General features: G+C 35.5%; 1 protein-coding gene across 2 annotated transcripts in view; it reads left to right on the forward strand.

Annotated features, from left to right (window-relative positions):
• The window catches only part of LOC127414591 (fatty acid binding protein 1-B.1-like), a 932240-nt gene that overhangs the window by 660056 nt on the left and 248926 nt on the right, over positions 1-23258 (forward strand). The gene's annotated exons all lie outside the window — the stretch shown is intronic.

The following is a 23258-nucleotide window of genomic DNA, read 5'->3' on the forward strand; positions in this document are numbered from 1 at the left end:
CTGACGGCATGAGGGTAATGCAGATATATAAACTCTGAGTTTACATAAAGGCTGTCACATTTTTATCATCACGTTATTATTCCGAAAAACAAGTGGCGAAAGTTGGCTTTTAATAAAAATCCGCTCTGTCTGTGTTCACACATACACACATGCTGGTCCAATTAGCTTCAGAGTTTCTTGTACCGCTTCACATTTTCTTTCCACCATATAGCAAATCCTCATCCACTGGTATGCATTACTCCAACAAGAACCGAATACCAATACAGTATAATTCAATAAGATTACAAGTATTGGCACACTTGACTTCACACTTGGCCAAAGACCCCATTAAAATTCCTTCTCTCATGCAACACCTCAACTTGACACACATCCACAGAACCCCCCAGTGGACTCAATTTTAACTGCAAGATTTGGTAAGAGATTCAGAGGGAATGTAGAGTATAAAGGCCTTTTCACTCCAGAGGCAACGCGGTTATGAGAAACGAATCGCAGACGAATGATCGCTATTAACACATGCACGCCTTTACAAGAGGTGACGCTGATCGACAGAAAATTTGACTCCTTTACAGTAAGTGTCACATTGCACCTTTCACCCGGTTCACCTCCCGCTGATCACAAATTAGAAGAACTACTACACTAGCTTGTAAAACAAACATGGAATCACAGTATGAAAGATAAAACAAGTTCTCCAGCGAGCCGATTGTAAAAGAAAACAGATTTCTCCACAAGCCTGAAGCCACAGTATTTCCTAGCTTATGAGTTTACAAATTTCTATTCCATGATGGTTCTGTTGGTGTTTTGTATAAATGCTCATAGAATATGCAAAATCTCTAACTGTCACATGATAAACCATAGATGACTTGATTTATATCTCAGAATTATTTACATTACACTCTTATCCTCCAAACTGAATCTTGATGCTCCAGGATTCTGTCTTTGTAGTTTCATCTAATTTACCTTCCTCTGTTGATCAAAACCAGTTTCTATTCTATTGAAACACCACACATACCAACACGTGTAGTGTTCACTGTGTCAACTACCTGCATACTATATTGCAAATCTAAGGTTAACTGTTCCAAGATAGTTATTTAATATTGGTAAGCAGTACTATAAACATTCCCAAAAATATTTAGACAAGTAGTCAACCAATGGTTTCCCATTTGTCTCCCCAAATCCAGAATATATGGTTACATTGTTGTTGGTATCCAGAGTTCATGCATGCATTGTTTTATTTTCCTGTCTTGTTTATCTCAAGAAAACTCAATAAACAATCAAGATAACTTGTTTTCTCGAAATAATTTTTTGATATGTAAGATCATGAAAAGTTGTCGTCTATGGACTCACATACCGTATGTTTGGAAAAAGTAATGATAATTCAGTTTGGTGCTGCTATGAAATGGAAATCTCTTTACTGCTGTAGAATGAACTGTCCTAATCAGGTGAACAAATGTCTACGTTAGATTTCTTACAGTTTCAGTTTCATACTGAAGTCAATGGACATGTGAATCGACTCCAGTTCAATTGCTGTTCATTCATTCAGCTCTGACTGCTTCATTTCAACATATATTTGGGGTTTTTTTCTGCGCTGAATTGAAAGTCTGTGCAGGAGTGTTCATCTTGGTCATAGGACTTCTGTACAATCAGTAGAACTTGCGGTTGGAATTTAATGATTGTCTGTTTGGGATTCTTAATAGATGATGTCTTTAGCAAAAACATCTCAGATCATAAACACAGCTGTGTGTGTGCTGGGACAACAATGAAAAAGTCTTTATTTGTCAGTTTGAACAAAAACTCCATGAGATATTCATCTCCCAGAGTTGCAGCGGCTAGAATGACCTCTGTGACTCTTTAAAACCCTTTCAAACACATTTCATCCCTTTGAGTTTACCGACGAGCGTCCGAGTAAGATAAAGACCCACTTTATTATGAATTTATCTCTACAGACTCTGAGGGTATAGTTACTCTAACATATTAAGAGGCCTCAAAATGCAAACCTACATGATGAGGAAATCACATTCCACTACAGGCGACAGAATACATGCTGTAAAATGTAACTTGTAACGTATTTCGTTAGATAACTCAAGGTCAGTAACGTAATCTAAATACTTTGGATTACTTCTTCAGCACTGGTAGATGTTTTCAATTGTTTTGACTATTAACGAGTAAATAATGTAAGAAAATACATTCTCTGGAGAAAAAAAACCCCTAAATATCTCATGCAGTTTTGCTGCCCAACTACATTTTTACAAGAAACAATATTTAAATTCTCATTAAGAATAACATTTGTGCAGTACATCAGAAAAAAGTTATGCTCTAATGTGAATTTTCTCCATAGAAATCTTTATAAAATATAATCACGCCTGGAAAAAGATGCATGTAAAGGCAAGAAATAGCATTTTAGCTTAGTATAAAGCTAAATGTTCACATGACAATTTACACAAGGTTAACTATTTTTGTTGCTCTAAACTTCAAAACCTCACAGATTGTAAACAACATCATCCTTGTCTGATTGTATGTGAATTCTGTTCATAGAATAAGGCAGAAAATATATTATTTGTAGCTTTCTATACGATATTAAAGGCTACATGGGTTAGCATTTCTTGTAAAAATACCCTAACCGCATAAAAAACATTGACAAGTCTTGTAATCGTGTATTTATTGGATTTATGTTTCATCTGTCAAAGCGTTTCTAACTGTTCTAGCTGTAAAAACACAATGTAGCTAATCTATTAAAACCCCTTATACCCGAAAGCTCACCATTCACACATACACAAAAAATTGGTCTACTTTTTCAGAGAACCGCCTGAATAAAAAAGACTCCAACTATTCATAAATAATATTGTATGTGTTTATAATCTTATGATAAACAGAATTTTTTGTTATTGTCCTAACTTTGTAAACATGTAATTCTGGTTCCGTTTACTCTACCTCACTCTGAATATCTCGGCCTCTGAGTGGACTAGAAGCTCAGTCTAGGTGTCATTAGAAAGCTCCTCTCCTTTGCAATGATATATTTCATCATTTTATCATCAATAGTCTAAAACATATTTTCTGATGATTTGTTTTGCATGCTTTTCCTTCTGGAAGGCATATTTTTTTCTGGGCATAAAGATTGGAGTATTCACCCAATCAAGCTCACAGACAAGTAAACAATGGTATAAAGCAGATATAAAGTTTTAGCTATTTGGCACTTACAGCAGCAGTTTGGAGCGTAAAAGAGACGTTTGTACTGATGACTTACAGAAATCATATTTCACTTTGTGATTCTTTTGAAAATCTTTCAAACTGTGGTATTAGTGCAACAAAAATAACTATACAGTCACATTTCTGAGAGTGAGAGCTTTCATTTGATATATGACTTGTCCATTTATGTTCTAGGTGAAGGACTTAATATAATATAAATATTTCTACCCCATTACCTCTAGGGGGCGCTAATTTTCAACGCGAATATTATGAGGCCGTATTTTGTTATTTTAAGTAACACAAATGCAGAAGTGATGGTTATCTCTGAAAAGTTCAGATTCTAATCTTTCAAATGATACCTCATATACCTGACTTATGTATACGGAGATTTTAACGTTTTAAGTGTAATCTTTTTTCGCAATATAGCGCCCCCCTTTGGACTCTCAGTTGGGTTCTTAGAGTTTAAGGGGTTTTAAGTTCCAAAACGAAAGTTCCTTGATGACGTCATATCCACCTTTTCACTCACAACAGTGTGAAAGCGCTCATATGAATTAAACACATCATTCACTGCTGTTTAAACACTCCTCGGGTCGCATCATTTATATGTATAAATGTTTTCCATCTGAATAAACTAAATATTAAATGAAACAAATGACAATAAAAGGCAAAGTAATCTCTTCAGTAATCAAAATACTTTTTGAATGTAACTGTATTCTGATTACTAACTATTTAAATTGTAACTGTAGTGGAATACAGTTACTAATATTTAGTATATTAAATATGTAATCCTGTTACATGTATTCCGTTACTCATCAACCCTGTGTGGGGCTTTTGCATCGCCTCGAGATGATGGAAATGTCCTGCACAGTTCACTTCTGCTCGACCCAAGACAGTGTCCTCCATGAAACCAGGAGAATATTTTCTTGTGTACAATGATTGGAACAAACTTCATAAAACCATGTCTTATTTTACAGCAGAGATAAGCCCATATTTGGAGCAGTTGCTGTGTATTTTATAAGACGACACATTTCAGAAAAAGCCAAATGGCCGTCCATTCTGCGCTGACTAAACTAAAAGCAACAATCCATTTTCCACTTACTTTTATCTTTATTAAACAACCAACTGCATGCTGCATATGTTTTACTGGAACACAAAAATCTTATCAAATACTTCTCATTCCTTACAATCAATACATCTCAATATCAGTGTTTGTGTCTCTTATATTAGACACTTAAAGGAATATTCTCTTGTGGATATTTATTTGATGTTCTGACGGTCTTAGATTTGACGGCTCGATTCATTCACTGATTGAAATAATGTAGCTTTTTATTAAAACATGGCAGTTCTGTAAAGACATATTGTCAGATCAATATTTCTCCTGTCAGATATGAATATATTGATCATGATTTGCAATAAACTTCTTACTAAAGTGGGAAAATATTAATAATGTATTGCCGCCGACACGCAAGCTTTTCAATCACAGCGTCTGAGTTTTAGTAAATCTTGTCTTTAGAAGCTCTTACATGAAACACAGTGTTTTGGTATTTAAAACAAATAACCCGGTAACAGTTCTAACCCTATAACCCAACTCATCAGGGCCTGTGATTATAACACAACCTGCCTCAGACATGATGACCCCATCACGTACCGCTGTGAACGGACAATGTCTTGAGTGGATTTCATAGCTCAGTATTTTGTTATTTTGATGTGTAATTTAACAGACACTGCTGCATGTGTCATTCAGTCTAATTAGCAAACTGTTAACATGGTTAAAAGCGCTTCATTAATAAAATCATGTCAGCGTCATAAGAGCAGGCCATATGTGCACACACACGGCACAAATGGACTTGAAACCCGATTTGAGCTTTGAAACAATTTATCTCGCTGGGGGCATAATGAAATTATTTCTTCTCAAAGGTCACTGGACTTGTTTGAAGTTAGAAACCTTATAACATTTATCTGAAGTTGAAGGTACACCAGATATTGAGCATATACAGTATTTCAGTCTGTGTGTTGCAATAAAACTGAAATGTGCACCTGCATGTGCTGTGTGAATATTTACAGTAAAACACAATCCCACAGACACAAGTGCACAGATGCCAAAAGATACTCACTGATCCATCTCTGAAGAGTCCAAACAGCCGCTGGATGGTTGAGCTGCACTTAATGAAAATGATATGTGAACATAAATCAGTGAACCGTAAGAGAAACATTCCAGCTACAAATTACATTGTCATCTATATGGAGCTAGTACAGTACAGCACAGTAATTTACCGCTAACCTTGAATTCTCATACAAACAGAACAAACCCCTTTTAACCTGAAAAGCCCCAGTTTACCTTGCAAGGTGTCATCATGAAAAGAAACACACAGGAGTTTCTAGAGCTGTTAATTTACCAGTCTTACCACCATTTCTGTTCGCCTTAGAGCTCTTTACACATACCACTGAACACAAAAACTTGCATTCTGAATTGTGGATTGTTTTGGCGTTCTGAAAATGGTTTAGAACAACTAATGAGAACAAAAATGACTGATCAAGTATGAAAGTCTTGAAAGTACTAAACACTATGTTCTTTTCAAATGATGGCTATTTTAATCACATTAATTGCATGATATGCTGATTAAATTGTCTAATTAATCACATAAAGGCAAGGCAAGTATATGTAGCACATTCATACACAACAGTAATCCAAAGTGATTTGCTGAAAAAACAAAAATCCCAAAATAAAGATAATTTACATGACATTATTGTGGTAGTTATTCTTTATAAATAGTGGCTTAAAAGAATAGTTCACCCATCATTTAAATCACCCTCATGTTGTTTGTATGATTTACTTTCTTCTGTAAAACACAAAAGGATATGTTATGTATGTTAGTCTCAGTCACCATTCACTTTCATTGCATACATTCCATTCAATGAATGGAGCTTGTATCAACATACAAAAAGTCTGATATCATATATATATATCATATTTCTTTATTAGGTACACCTGTACATTTACTCATCCATGCGTTATGTAAACATCCAATCGTGTGGCAGCAGTGTAGTGCAATCATGCAGATACGGGTCAGGAGCTTCAGTTAATGTTCACATCAACCATCAGAATGGGGAAAAAAATATGATCTCAGTGATTTGGACCGTGGCATGATTGTTGGTGCCAGACGGGCTGGTTTGAGTATTTCTGGTATTTTCACACACAACAGTCTCTAGAATTTACTCCGAATGGTGCCAAAAACACAAAACATCCAGTGAGCAGAAGTTCTGTGGATGGAAACGCCTTGTTGATGAGAGAGGTCAACAGAGAATGACCAGACGGGTTTGAGCTGACAGAAAGGCTGTGGTAACTCAGATAACCACTCTGTACAATTGTAGTGAGCAGAATAGCATCTCAGAATTCATAACATGTCGAACCTTGAGGCGGCAAAAGCAGAAGACCACGTTGGGTTCCACTTCTGTCAGCCAAGAACAGAAAACTGAGGCTGCAGTGGGCCTACCATTTGTATACCTCAGCAGAAATCCAGATTTGTCAGACCAGGCGATGTTTTTCCAATCGTCTACTGTCCAGTTTTGGCAAGCCTGTGCCCACTGCAGCCTCAGTTTCCTGTTCTGACAGCTGTGGTGCCCGCAGGGCTCTTCTGCTGCTGTATCCCACCCGCCTCAATGTTCGACATGTTGTGTGTTCAGAAATGCTTTTCTGCATAGAACTGTAATAATGTGTGTTTATTTGGGTTACTGTCACCTTCCTGTCAGCTTGGACCAGTCTGGCCATTCTCCTCTGACCTCTGTCATTAATAAGCAATTTTTGCCCACAGAACTGACGCTCGCTGGATGATTTTTGTTTTTGGCACCATTCGGAGTAAATTCTAGAGACTGTTGTGTGTGAAAATCCCAGAAATACTCAAACCAGCCCGTCTGACACCAACAATCATGCCACGGTCCAAATCACTGAGATCACATTTTTTCCCCATTCTGATGGTTGATGTGAACATTAACTGAAGCTCCTGACCCGCATCTGCATGATTTTATGCACTGCACCTCTGCCACACGATTGGCTGATTAGATAATCGCATGAATAAGTAGATGTACAGGTGTACCTAATAAACAGACCGGTGAGTGTGTATACAGTATATATATATATATAAATTATCCATTGAGCAATATTTGTATCTATCTATGAGTTCACATAGAAAAGGTATGTGAACCCTTTGGAATTACTTGCATTTATGTGTAAATTTGTCTTAAAATCTGGTTTGATCTTCATCTAAGTTACAATAATGAACAAACACAATCTGTTTTAACTAATAACATTTGCTCAGCAAGGAAAACCTGCAGTGTCCTGTGTTCACCAATGAATATGTGACCAAACTGTTTTAACTTTTAAAAGTCTGATTTCATCCTTGGATTCACATGTCAGGTTTCTGTAATAGTTTAAAAGTCTTAAACTCAACCGCATTTCACAGCCAGAGAAGCTCTCGAGCATTCTGCTGTAACGGGACCCGTGTCGCAGGCTGTTTTACATTTGGAATCAAACGTTCGGGTCTCTCAGCCGTGGCTCCTAAAGTCTCCATCGTCACCACACACACACACACACACACACACACACACACACACACACTGATCCCTGATCAGCGCTACTGTACATCATCTGCTGAAGCCATTAGACACGCCTGCACTCACCAAACCCATTTACAGTTATTGATTACACAGAAAGACCGATCAATCACTGTACTGTAACAGTTAAGGGACGTTCCATATACACACATGTCCTGTAAGACTGATGAAGACCTGAGACGGAGAAGAAATAGGGGAGACCGGGGCTAGTTGTCACAAGTTTGAGTCAAAAGTCCAATTACACAAATATGTTTTCTCTCTAGTAGCCATTGGTCGAGTCAATGTTGTTGTGTCAATCCGGATGGGTCGCTCAAAACAAACATAGCAATTTTTGAATAGCTAAATTACTTAATTGTCATTAAATAATTTTAACATTAACATTAATTGTATATGCATATTAAACTTGGACAGGAGAAAGCATTTTAACACCAAAAAAATGTTACACACTTCAGCTTTAATGGATTAATTAATTAATTTATTTATGTCCTAAAATTAAAATTCCTATATCAAAATATTGTTGTAATAGCTGATAGATAAACAAGTAAACACAATAAAACCACACATTGTTTAGCTGAAAAGCCTACAGTAGGCAGGTTTCCACTGTGACAACTTACCCCATACAGTTTGACCTGCTGCAAAGGGTCAACAAGTGTTAAATAAACAGTTGGGTTTTTTTTCTGCTCAATAACAGTGAAAATGTTCAACAGCATTTATGCAGTCAAGACTTTTAAATTAAACCTACACTGAGAAATATTCAACAATGTGACAAATTTGAGCAAATTAGAGAAATGAAATGACTTTCCACTCACGCATCATCACATGTAATGGTTTTCAGTTGTCACTGAAGAAATGATATTTCAATATGAAAGGACGTGATGAATGAAAAGCAATTAGACACACTTGTATCAATCTGAAGTGAGTTCAGGTGTAAAATCTTCATGTGGCGCTGCAGTGATGTCACTCGTCTCAATGTTATCTATTATAAATGAATACATGAACTCATCAGCTGATTATAGTGCTGCATAAGTCAATCTTTTTTCGAACAGGTTTAAACGCTCAGTGACAAAATAAGTTTACAGTATGTTGTGACCATGATATTAGAAATGCTGGCAGTAAAAAAGATCTTTTTGTAAAGCTTAATTAAAGTGCAACTCAGATACGGTTTCTGCCAATGAAACCACTTTCATTTTACTTTCCTTCCTTAAATTCATAAAGTAATCTCAGTAATGCTCCACAGTGATTTCACATTGATATGCACATAAAATTGTTCAGCTACCTTAAGAAATTATATATACATACTGTATCTAATTTGTCATATTTAAGATCTATAATGACTATAAAAGATGACTTCAGCTTGATACTGTAGGTTTCCTCATATTCAGTTAAAAAGATGAAAGTGGGTTTTATCCTGTGACCTTTACATCTAAAACAATGATTTGCACAAATAAGTACTTTGAAATGTCATCTATTCCCACATCTGCATATGAGCATCACATCGTGCATGAAAATGAAGAGATTTTCACATGCTTTTCCATTTACAGAGGAAAAATAAAAAATTAAAGGAAAAGAGCAACAAATGTCGACATACTGTACAGCATTTCAATGCTCTGTGAGTTATTAATTAACCTTTGTGACGAATGGCTTTACCTGCCCAATTAAAATAATCGCATGAACTCTCCCATTCGAGATTTTACATTTGTGAATGACGAACCAGAGAAACACGAAACGAGTCTTCTGATAAGTGTTCAGTTATGATTTTACACTATTAAGTCTGCGAATTAAAGAAGTTGTGTCTACATAAGAAAGGTCCCTATCGGATTTTGGCCATTTCTTTATTGTGGCTAAACCTCTGCATTTGAGCCGACATTGAGGGACGTGAACATATTTTATATCAATTATTACATTGTTACTAGTACAAACATCCATTCCTGATAACAACTGAATTACTGCTAATAAAAAAAAAAAGCTAATTACTGACATCTAGTATTTGGTTTCCACTTGCGGCAATGTTAATTTCAGATATCTATAATGTCATTGGGTAACACTTTCTATGAAGCCCATATTTATAATGGATTATAAAGGCATTATAATGCATGAGTAATGTCTCATATAACACCTTATAATATGTTATAACTTCTCATAAATGATTGTAACCACAATTATAATACATTATGATAATTACCTGTTCATAGTTATACCTTAGAGTGTAATACATTATAACACAAGCAACTTCTGATTTTATCTGCAGAAGTTATAATGTATTTGATATTTTTGTAATAAATATAAGAGGTATGCTTTAAGTAAAGTGACAAAAGCAATGTCTTCTTATAAACATCCATAAGATATTTATAAGTGGTTATAAGACATAACAAGTCATGCTGGAAGTTATAAACATTACACATGCACAAAATACAAAATGACACACATTTAATATAAATATTGAGATATTACGAAAAACACTTGTAAAACTACAAGATTAAAATCTATCAGAAACTCTAAATATGTATGTTAATCACACACAATTTTAATGTTTGTGCATCTTATTTGGAGATTTATTTTATAAATAACTTCCATTATAGAAGTTTGACTTGTAATGAATATTGTATGTATGCTGTATAGGTTTATAAAAGCAGTCAAAGAACACTTATAATATGATCATGTCATAAAGTCTTTAGACTGTTTACATTATACAGCACTTATAACATTAACTTTATTAACTTCTGCTGCGTTAACATTGGATGTCTCTTGTGTTATAATGCATTATACTCTAAAGTTTAACTATGAATAGGGGAAGTCTTATAGTGTATTATAACTGTAGTTATAATTATTTATGAGAAGTTATAACATGTTATAAGGTGTATTATGAGACATTATGAATTCATTATAATGCATTATACTCTAAAGTTTAACTATGAATAGGGGAAGTCTTATAATGTATTATAACTGTAGTTATAATTATTTATGAGAAGTTATAACATGTTATAAGGTGTATTATGAGACATTATGAATTCATTATAATGCATTATACTCTAAAGTATAACTATGAATAGGGGAAGTCTTATAGTGTATTATAACTGTAGTTATAATTATTTATGAGAAGTTATAACATGTTATAAGGTGTATTATGAGACATTATGAATTCATTATAATGCATTATACTCTAAAGTTTAACTATGAATAGGGGAAGTCTTATAATGTATTATAACTGTAGTTATAATTATTTATGAGAAGTTATAACATGTTATAAGGTGTATTATGAGACATTATAAATGTATTATAATGCATTATACTCTAAAGTTTAACTATGAATAGGGGAAGTCTTATAATGTATTATAACTGTAGTTATAATTATTTATGAGAAGTTATAACATGTTATAAGGTGTATTATGAGACATTATGAATGCATTATAATGCATTATACTCTAAAGTTTAACTATGAATAGGGGAAGTCTTATAGTGTATTATAACTGTAGTTATAATTATTTATGAGAAGTTATAACGTGTTATAAGGTGTATTATGAGACATTATGAATACATTAATGCCTTTACAATGCATTATAAATATGGGCTTCATAGAAAGTGTTACCTGTTATTGTAAGCAGTAAGAAAACCTTTTAAGATATCTTTAACTACTCTTTAATTTATTGATATCTGAAATCAGTCTTCAGATAACTGAAATACCAAATCTAACATGCTGAAATACATTTACAGAAATAAAAAAATAAAAAATAGCATTTTTACTAGCTGTAATTCAGTCATGGATAACAGAAATGGATGTTTCTATTAGTAACAATGTAATTATTGATAGTGCGAAAGCCCAAAAGAGATGGGAAAAAAATCCTCACATGAATGTTGAAGATGGAACCTGTCAGCCATGAAATGAGACATTTATAAGAGAAACTAAATCGGAGACAGTGTCATCTCAAGATTCACATATCTGCCGTTCAGCAGACACAAGAACGCAAAACAGATTTGTTTTGATGCTCATGTCAAACGATCCAGTGAGATGCTCGACAAAGCGAATGCAAGAAGGTCAGACATACGGCAGATGTATTGATGTATGTCTCGAGGTTTTAAGCCGCATAGTACACTTTTGTTGACGATGCTTGATAACATGTTGTCTGGTGACAGACCGTTTGAATGGATGGAAAGGTCAGTAAACAAAGCTAACTAGATTTCTGGAAGCCCTCAATTTGGCCTTCAGAAATGGCGTATGGATGGGTGGAGTATTAAACTGAGATGACAGCGTTTGGCTGACTGCCGTGGCAAACTACGACAACTTAGAGTAACATCTTAATATGAGGCCTTTACTATGCAGGCTATGCACTTTTGGTTTGGCACTGTGTAGTGATATGAAGTGCCCTGTGTAGTGCTCTTTTAGACAACATGAGGATGAAACTGACAGCTATAAGTAATGAATCTGTGGCATTTATACTGACTGGCCACAAACAGTTTACTATCATTTTCCTCATGCAACTCCGCATACACATGCATGGACGTTGTATATTGGCTTTGCTATATGCAATGCATAATTTCATTTAGACCGACTGATCTCAGTTCAGGGGACAAAACAACATGGCAGTGATCGCAGGGGAGTTTGTCTTTGGGAGAAAACCCAACAAAACTACATCTGGTAAGAAACCTAATTGAGTTTTTACACTGAAGGCAAAAGATCAGAGTCTCTAGTTTCATCCGATATGCCATTTTTCAAATTTGAGCGATTTATCGTGAAACGGCACACTGTTAAACACAATGACCACATTTGTGGACTGTATGCACACTTTCAGTTAAAATATCCAATATTCACTGTGCATTATCACACTGAGAATTAATGGATGCAATTAAATGGAATTTGGTTATGACTCAGTACAACTGCACTACCGAAGCACTTTTTTGTTGACAATTATAGTGAAAAATAAAAGGTGCTTTACCACAATCGGGCTGAAGGTTTTTTTGTTGCTAAACTGTGCTGTTCCAGTTTTTTGTTTGTAATTACAGTATCTATCATCCATAATGTGCATGAAAGAGAAACAATATTTTAAACATTAGAGTTGGTAGAAGATTAAAAATACACTCCTTACATTGATGTTGTTGATTAATTCCAGCTGCATTTAAAAGCACAACCTCGATCACTTTCCCAATGTTCAGTGGATCAACACCCTTGCCAGTGCTCGAATTCGTGTTCACCAAATACTGATTCACGACATACTGTAGGGAGCGAGATGAGACACTCTCACACTTACGGTTTCTTTTTCCACTGTGTTCCTGCAAAATCAGGATTATAATGGAGTGACTGAGCAAGTGACCAATCATGAGCAGGCCTAGATGTGTTTTCTGCGCTGATTTTGAAGGGAAATTCTGCAGAAGGTTTTTAAACATAGTCAAATGTATCAAAAAGGAGCTGAGAGGACTATACGTTTATTGGTTGCAGAAATCATCATAAAACTAGCCAAAATGTGTGCTTCACAGGCAGAAGGGAAGGAGAACACAGGGAGGCGAGGTTTCCAGGTTCAGATAAGAGTTTTAATCGGCCACCTCAGTGCTTTACAATTTCACAAACTCATCAGTTTCACAGGCACGTAGTTACTTAAACACATCAGCTTCACAAACACAATAGATTAAGCACAACAGCTTCTGTAGCACCGTGGCCTTCCTTGTGCCAGACTCTCTCTCTCTGCTGCTGGTGGTGTGGCTGTTTATATGCCACTCTCCCCATGCTCACTGGAATTAGAGACAGGTGTTAAACATAATCTAGCTCAGGTGCAAGCGCCTTTACCGCTTTCTCTCTCTCTGGACGGATGCTTGACCATGCCCCCACTGCCACAGTGTAGAACTTTTTCGAATGACAGATGTCACAATTCTGCGAAAACCTGCACGCACAGATTCAGTCCCTTTTTTTATTTGTAACTAGAAGCACCTAATAAACATGCAATATATACTATGAAATATATATATGATGAAATGAATATTTTTGTTTTATTCTATAAAGTACTGACAACATTTCTCCTAAATTCCAAATAAAAATATTGTCATTTAGAGCATTTATTTGCAGAAAATGACAACTGAAGCACCCCCAGATCATCACTGATCCTCCACCTGGTCGTCTAATGGTCGTCAAGCCACAGTGTCTCGCACCCACTGTGAAATTTGGTAGAGGATCGGTGATGATCTGGGGGTGCTTCAGCAAGGCTGGAATTGGGCAGATTTGTAAGTCAATCCACGTACAAGGTTATCCTGGAAGAAAACTTGCTCACTTCTGCTTTGACAATGTTCCCCAACTCTGAGGATTGGTTATTTCCAGCAGGACAATGCTCCATGCCACACAGTCAGGTCAATCAAGGTGTGGATGGAGGAGCACCGGATCAAGACCCTGTCATGACCAGCCCAATCTCCAGACCTGAACCCCATTGAAAACCTCTGGAATGTGATCAAGAGGAAGATGGATGACCACAAGCCATCAAACAAAGCCGAGCTGCTTGAATTTTTGCACCAGGAGTGGCATAAAGTCACCCAACAGCAATGTGAAAGACTGGCAGAGAGCATGCCAAGACTCATGAAAGCTGTGATTGACAATCAGGATTATTCCACCAAATATTGATTTCTGAACTCTTCCTAAGTTAAAACATTAGTATTGTGTTGTTTATAAATGAATATGAACTTGTTTTGTGTATATACAGTATAAATATATACTGTATATATTACCAAATAGCTTTCCTAAAAATGTATGTCCTCATATGTGGACAGCGGGACTAAGTTGTGAATTTTTATAGAAAGTCAGATTTATTTTTATCAGATTGTTTTTCATGTTTCCAATAGTGTTGGTTATTCATGTTTTTCAGATGTTACAGACATTACATCAGACATTAGCATAATTAATTCAAAATAAAGCCCCGTTCACACCGGCAGCAAATTTGTGGCTTGATGTCGCTTGACTCTGCGATCTGTGAAGCTAGTGGCCGTTCCAATTGTTTGTCGCTGTTATGTTATTGGAGGACTGCACGTCTGGCCATAGCTTTTTTAAATTTGATCACAGATGAGACCTAACACCGGTATAATTAAGATATCATTACAGTTTGACAAAGAAAAAGTTCTCTTGTCTCTAAAATAATACATTCTGCAGTGTAGATTGTTTTATAAAATGTGCAGCAGTGTTCAGTGCATTAAATCATTAACAAGACGATCAATCTATCATGACTGAATGAATCAAACTCACTCAGAATGCAAACCATTTCTAACACGCTTTTTCACACATCATTGTTCTATTATATCCATGCATGTGGTTACAGACAAGTAAAAATCCCTCACGATGCTGAAACTTCTCCGTCTTGCCTGCACTCGTCTACAGTCTGCCATGTGAGCTCTGCTGTCTTCACTCTCTTTGGAAGTCGCTCGCGAATGTCACTCGTCATTTGAATAAAGTTGAAATTTTCTCAACTTGTCTTGTCGCTCTCCACGGCAATCTCTGTCAATAACGGCCACGACAGCTCGTGTTGCCAGAGGTTGCTGTGCTCTCATTGAAAATGAATTGGATGGTGTAGCTGGCTCACATGATGTTGCTGGCGGTGTGAACGGGGCTTAATGACCAGCATCATCCAGTCACTGTCAACCATGTTAAAATAAAATGATACATTATAAATTCTGAATCTATGTACTGATTATCATTGTCACATGTCTGTTAAACATGTTGAGTGATCCAAACATCATCTGCAGCCTGAAACTGAACTTTTGATCAGATTTTAGGAGTGAATGCACTTAGCTGCATAGAGAGATATAGGATGCTCCCTTGCTCCCTATTTAGTGAATGACTTAACCTCCAGTGTGCTGTCTGTCTGCACTGGTCTCAGAACAGTTTGAAATGCACCTTATTTTCATCCTAACTCCATATAAAGCCTCTGAAAGCAAAAATGTTCAGCTTTTGTATGAACCCATTAATTCTCAGTGTGATAATACACAGACAGTGAATATTGGATATTTTAACTGAAAATGAGCCTACAGTCCACGAATGTGGTCATTGTGTTTAACAGCATGCTGTTTCGTGATAAACCACTCAAATTTGTTAAATGGCATATCGGATGAAACTAGAGACTCTAATCTTTTGACTCAAACTGGTTTCAATGTAAAAATGTGATTACGTTTCTTACCAGATGTAGTTTTGTTGCCGTTTCTCCCAAAAACAAACTATGCTGAGATCAGCGCCATGTTGCTTTGTCACATGACTCGGTACGTCTAAAATGTAACCTTTTAATGACAGCACAGAGTCTCCTGAACTGAGATCAGTCAGTTTAAATGAAATTTAATTATGCATATGGTATAGTGAAGCCAAAACATAATGTCCACGCATGTGTACACAGGGTCTCAGGAGGGTAATCGTACAGTAATAAAAACGTGTTCAAGTGGAAGTGCTCAGAACTGTTTGGCCTAATGGTGATAAAGCACTTTTTAAGTCTCCATGAGGAAACTTTTGGATGTTTTTGAAAACAAGCATGCCATTTTTTCCTTTTTGGCCACTGCAATGAGATTTTGATAACCCGTTTAGAGTTTAATGACCACATGAATATTTAGAGATGTAAATATTCAGCCGGGCAGTTGTGGAAATCAATCTCTTTCTGAAGGTTTTTCCTCAGACATCAAACAGACGCTTTTAACCTTCACAGATAAAGCTGAACACAAAGTGAATATGGACTTGAAACAGATCAACAGCCTAATCAATATTTCACTAATGCACATGTTTGTCACAATCAATGCAGTGTGAAGCTTGAATACAATAAAAGAGTGTATTTTAGTCTGTATGGCCTTGTATAGTTTAGAGTCTCTGCATAAATGGTCTGCACTTATATAGCGCTTTATTAACCTTAACGGTTCCAAAGCGCTTTACACTGTGACTCATTCACCCATTCATGCACACTCCAATGACGGCAGAGCTGCCATGCAAGGCGCTAGCCTGCCATTCGGAGCAACTTGGGGTTCAGTGTCTTGCCCAAGGACACTTTGGCATGTGGAGTCATGTGGGCCAGGAATCGAATTGCCAACCCTGCAATTAGTGGCCAACCTGCTCTACCACCTGAGCCACAGCTCAACATGAATGATAATTCTCACTGGACAAAATATACGTAAACAATGGATAATCTATCAATCAAAGTTGTCACTTTTTTGGACTTAAAATGGATGTTGTGCATTAACCCTTGCCAGGAAAATTATAATGAAATTTGCACGATTGGACATGTCTGTGCGTCACTACTACATGCTAAAGTTCAGATTCAGAATGTGTATTGACAATTGCTGAAATTACTCTTTCTTTAACATTTCTGTCATAAAACAGGCGGCCAAATTTTGAAGCAGGAGTCTCTGGAGACTTTTCCGATTACGTATTATTTGACAACATTAATTAAATTTGGTGACAATAGGCAGTAATGTTAACAAACAGGCCTGTGGATCATGTGCATAAGATAATAAAAATAGAAATTAAAGCACATCTTTCAGCAGACTATATTTAATGCCACAGAAACAGATAAAAAATGTCTATGAAATGATCACAACATCAGAGTCATTGAAATCTGTTGACTTTGACAGCAGAGAGATGTTTAGTCAGTGTACACGAGGCACAAGCTCATCTAGTTTGTTGCCTGGTCTTTAATGAGGGTGTCCAAGGGTTAAAGTTCATCAGGTGAAGACACTGAAACACTGTCAGTCAGTTGCCCCAGGAGGTCAAGGGGTCAAATGTCAGTCCATGAACTCACTACACATTTGAACAGCAGTGGTTTGGAGCAGACTGTCTCTCTGCAGTTCTCATGAGAATTATAACACTGTTTTCATTGTTACTTTCTAAACCAGTATAGCGCAGATGAAATATAAATCTGTGATGATGTTACAACAATAACTGTCAAAGTAATCTCATTCAGACAGGAAACAAAGGCATATTTAACCTCCCGAGACCCCGCGTACACAAGTGTGGATGTTGTATTCTGGCTTTGCTTTACACAATGCATAATTTAAATTAATTTAAACCTACTGATCTCAGTTCAGGAGACTCTGTGCTGCCATTAAAAGGTTAAACTTTCAGTGTGACAAAACAACATGGCGCTGACCACAGCGGAGTTTGTCTTTGGGAGAAACACCAACAAAACTACATCTGGTAAGAAACCTAATTACATTTTTACATTGAAACCTGTTTGAGTCAAAAGATTAGAGTCTCTAGTTTCATCCGATATGACATTTAAAAAAACTGAGCAATTTATCGTGAAACGCCACGCTGTTAAACACGATGTACACTAATGTGCACTTTAGCACATTTTTCCTAAGAAATCCTATATTTACTGTGTATTATCACATTGAGAATAAATGAGTTCATCCAAAAGCTGAAAAATGTGTCTTTCAGAGGCTTTATATGGAGTTAGGATGAAAATAAGGTGCATTTCAAACTGTTCTGAGACCAGTGCAGACAGACAACACACTGGAGGTTAAGTCATTCACTAAATAGGGAGCAAGGGAGCATCCTATAGCTCTCTATGCAGCTAAGTGCATTCACTCCTAAAATCTGATCAAAAGTTCAGTTTCAGGCTGCAGATGATGTTTGGATCACTCAACATGTTTGACAGACATGAGACAATGATAATCAGTACATAGATTCAGAATTTATAATGTATCATTTTATTTTAACATGATTGACAGTGATTGGATGATGCTGGACATTACTTTAAATCAGAATTAATTATGCTAATTTTTGATGTTATGTCTGTAACATCTCAAAAACAAGAATAACCAACACTTCTGGAAACATAATAAACAATTTGATTAAAAAAAAATAATAATAATAAGAGAAATCGGACTTTCTATAGGTTGGTATTATTTAAAATGTCACAACTTAGTCCGAACGTCCACATATGTGGACATTGATTTTTTTGGCAACTATTTGCTGTAGCATTGTTTATTTTTTTGCATGTTTATTAGGGGTTACTAGTTACAAATAAAAAATGCACACAGCAGTCATGCTCGGGTGTTCAGAGGTTAATATGCAAAGCACCCACTAAAGACACACACCCTAAACATCTTACAGACATCTCAAAATCAATGTTTTCCAATGTCTCTTTCTGTGATATCAACTTAGGGATCAATCTCATAAAAACATGTGCAGGAAATATTTTATTCCAAAATTAAAAGAAATTATATTTTGCATAAATAAAATTCTCTGTTCAGGGCCATTAACATTTTCTGCTTTGACATTGTTTTTGTAATATTTCTATTACTTCATTTTAATTACTGTAATACAACCAGTTTTTACTGTAGTGCAGTAAAAAAAAAAAAAAAAAAAATATGCATAATTGTCATGAAAATACTACAATGCAACAATGTTCCTAAAATGAAGCTTAGTTTTCTAAATACAAAGTTTGACATGTTCTTGACAGGTTTCTTGAGACTAACTCTTTTAGCATTTCATCTAAACCATGCATCATAAATGGAAATAAACACAGAACTGAAAATGGTCTTCTGAAGCACAACATTTAAAACATACTGTGTGCAGACGAACAGATGCACCTGTTCAAACCTGTTTCTGTTGCTCTACATTCAGTTTGATGACCTTGAATGGTGTGTCCTCTAAAGTACCAGCTGATTCTCATGGCAGTTTGAGGGGATTCAGCGTCTTATTGAACTGACCCTAAAGTGCATCAGATTCACGCCATCACACACATTAATACACAAAACAGAGGAAGACACCTCTAAAGTACAAACTTAAAAATAGAAATATATTGTTGTTGGAAGAGATGGGATTGAGGTTAAAAAAAACTTACTTGGAATGTCAAGGTATCAGTTACAAAATATACAGTCTGTGCACTAACCGTCTGATGCATATTGCACACAAAACTGGAATATGCTTTATCAAGTTTTCCTCAAGTCTTCATCTAATTCTCTGAGTAGACGCACACAGGACTATTTGATCATTCTGTCTTGAAACAGAATCGTGCTTACAAGGTTCCATGATACAACAAGCAATTTTTTAGAATAAGATAATGACTGGATTTGCCATAGTTTGCCAGGTTAAAGACATGAAATCTTTGAAAGATACTCAAAGTTTCATGTAAGGCAAGTAGTAGCAAGTACAGTGGATATCCATGAGCAGAAGTGCATATTCTGCTTTGTTGTCTTAGTTATGTCTATACTGAGGTCTTGCATGCTGTGCTTAAGATTCTCTACACATTTTTTCCACTATTTCTCTGTGCAATCATTCATGGAGACTGCTGTGTCATATGTGAAATTATGATTTCATTTTCTTCCCATGTCGGTCTTTTAAAGAGTTGTGACGTCAACTTGTAGGCAAACCCGGAAGGCTAATTCGCCATGGGCATAAATTGCACGCAGTCATACCTCAGTCCTGGATTCTGAAGCATAAAAAAATGCATGTTGCTAAAAAAGGACTACAACAGTCATCCATTTCGTAAAGCACATTGCTCACACATGCTGATGGTAGTTGTAGTCCTTAATTTGCATTGTTATAGCAAAATGCATTTTTAAAACGCACAGTAGTTTCAAAACCCACATTTGAGGTATGACTGTGTATAATTTATGTTGTAGAGCAAAATGTGAAAGTCTCTTTAAGTACTTTTCACCACAGACCTTATGTTGCTTATAAATCTAAAACTGCAATTATAATATCCTGAGCTCATTGCTCAAAAATGCTAATTGTCTTCTAGATGTTTGGACTACATGCTCTATAATGGCATGACATATATCAGATAACCCCGCCCCTAAACGGCACATAATGACAAAACCGACTGTGATTGATCGCTTTACATGTCAGACGGCTCTTCCCGTATAAGCGTGCGGATCTTGGCCAATTTAAGCTGCAATACAGTCCAGACCTTTGCCGTTTTGATCACGGTCTGGCAACGTGAGACTTGTAAAAGCATTATATTTTCAAGATACCCTTTCCAAAAACAGGGAAATGCCATGATACATTGATATATGCTATGTTACAAAATGATTCTCATATCTATGTAACATGGTTTTTACACTTAGGTAGTTCAAAAGTCTGTCCAAATAGGTCTAACCCCATTTTATTACCATTGTAAACTTTCCAAAAAAACATTAGTAATGCCATGGTATTAAATCATTACCATATTCATCCGCTATGATATTTACAAGATACTCAAGTTATTTTAAAAGGTCTCTCTAAAGAATCATGGAATTACTATAGTATCCTTTCCCCAAAACATGATAATGCCATGGTACCTTTTGTCAGATAATTAGAATATGTGTGAGGAAGCCAAAGACACAACTTACAGTACTTCCTCAGACATTTCCTCCATGATAAACAGGAAGTGCTGAATGTAGCTTCACATTATAATGCAGCACAGATGTGCCACACGGAACTTGTGGACTTTTATTTGCATTTGGGGGGAAATCTGTGGAATTAAAACCACCAGAAAAAATAATAATAATAAAATATTAATAACTACAGTCTTGACCAACACAAAACAGGTATCGTTTGAAAGCTTACAAGCTCTACTTTACAATGCATGTAGACATTATGACCAAAACTGAACAAGTGCTTTGAAATTTGCAGAAAATCAAAAGTGTTCCATTTTGATAATTTATATATATTTAAAAAAAAATAATAATTGCACAGTAATATTATTGTAATCTGCAAAAACATCAGCTCATCAAATAGTCATGTGTCATATGTTGTTGGAAAGCTCTCAAAGAGTAAAATACAACCAGCCAAAAATACAGCAAGTGATAGGGTTACACTTTCTATGAAGCCTGTATTTATAATGCATTATAATGCATGCATAATGCCTTATAATAAACCTTATAACATGTTGTATTTTCTCATAAATAAATGTAACAATAGTTATTATATGATATAATACTTAACATATTTGTGGTTATAATTAAGATTACGATGCATTGTAGCACACAATGAAACCTGTATTTACAGTATAATGCATTATAAGGGTATTCTTAACGCATTATAATGTATGCCTGATGCCTTATAATAAACTTTCTTGTGACTTTGTACATTCCCAGAACGCAAATGAGTAAAAATCCATCATTTACAGTGCCAGTGCCTGGCATTTAGTAGAGCTGTTACTTTGATCATTTTGAGTGTTTCCTCTGAGGCCAATGATCATTTTAATGTTTAAGCTGATAACTCTTTTACATTTGAAATAATGCTATGTGGTTTTGTTGATTTTATAAAATATTTTATTTTCTAAGTATTACAATAAAAATGTTCAAAACAAATGTGTCTTATAACCACTTCATATTATCTTATGGCTGTTTAAAAGAAGAGACACTGTAGCTTTTATTACTTTATTTAAAGCAGACAAAGACCACTTATAAAGTATTATGACACATTATAAAGCCTTTTGGATGTTTACAAGAAAACATTGCATTTGTCGTTTGACTTAAAAGCGGTAAAAGACCACCCATAAGTTGTAGGAAGATATTGTCCAGGTTTTGATCTTAAATAAACAATGTCAAAATATGAAACTTAAAATACATTATAACTATGAGACCTATAATACATTATAACTTAAATGCGGGAAAAACGTGGTGTTGATCAGGTGTTATAATGCAGTATACTCTTAAAAGATATAACCATAAATAGATAAGTATTATTTCATATTTGAACTATTAACATAGTATAACACTACAACATATTAAAGGTTTATTATAAGGCATTATGCATACATTTGAATGCATTAAGAATGCCCTTGTAATGCATTATAAATACAGGCTTCATAGAAAGTGTTAGCAGCAATAGCTTAGTATATGTCTAAATAATAAAATTAGGTTGGTGTTGCTTGTATGCCGCGTTTTCGCTTCTAACTTAACGAAAAATAAACAGAACATAACATATAACATTAACCATTACTTAGAAGAGGTGATTATATTTAAAACGAGTCCACACACAGGGTAATCAGATCAGTATTGATCATTAGATAATCCACATGAAGCACAATTTTACATATGACCACCAGGAGATGGCGCCAAATACATGACACAGACTGAATGATGACTCAAATGACACAGAATGAAACTCATTCTGTGAAATCTCATTATTAAATCATGTCTGCATGCTATGCAAAACTTTGGTCATTGTTGTGTTTGCATGTGTAATTAGTTCTTATGTACAATTATTATGTTTTATTTGTTTGGAGACATTTTTGGACAGTATGATAAATTACTTGTTTTAATGCTATAACTTTTAATCGCTGTCGTATCAACACAACATATTTCTCAGATACAGTTGACATGATTGGGAGCAAAACAATTGTGCAGTTTTTCAGAGCTGCCTTATTTAAACCCAGCGATATATAATGTCAAATAAGAAAATTAAGAAGAAAATACAAATTTTGGCTCAACTGTTTTTGTGTGTGATTTTTCAGCAGTTTCTTAGGCTGAGAGTCTCAGAATGTATCATAATCAATATCATGAACATATCAGTAACAGTGATAACCAAACAC

This window comes from Myxocyprinus asiaticus, chromosome 24, assembly GCF_019703515.2.
Source record: "Myxocyprinus asiaticus isolate MX2 ecotype Aquarium Trade chromosome 24, UBuf_Myxa_2, whole genome shotgun sequence".
NCBI lineage: Eukaryota > Metazoa > Chordata > Actinopteri > Cypriniformes > Catostomidae > Myxocyprinus > Myxocyprinus asiaticus.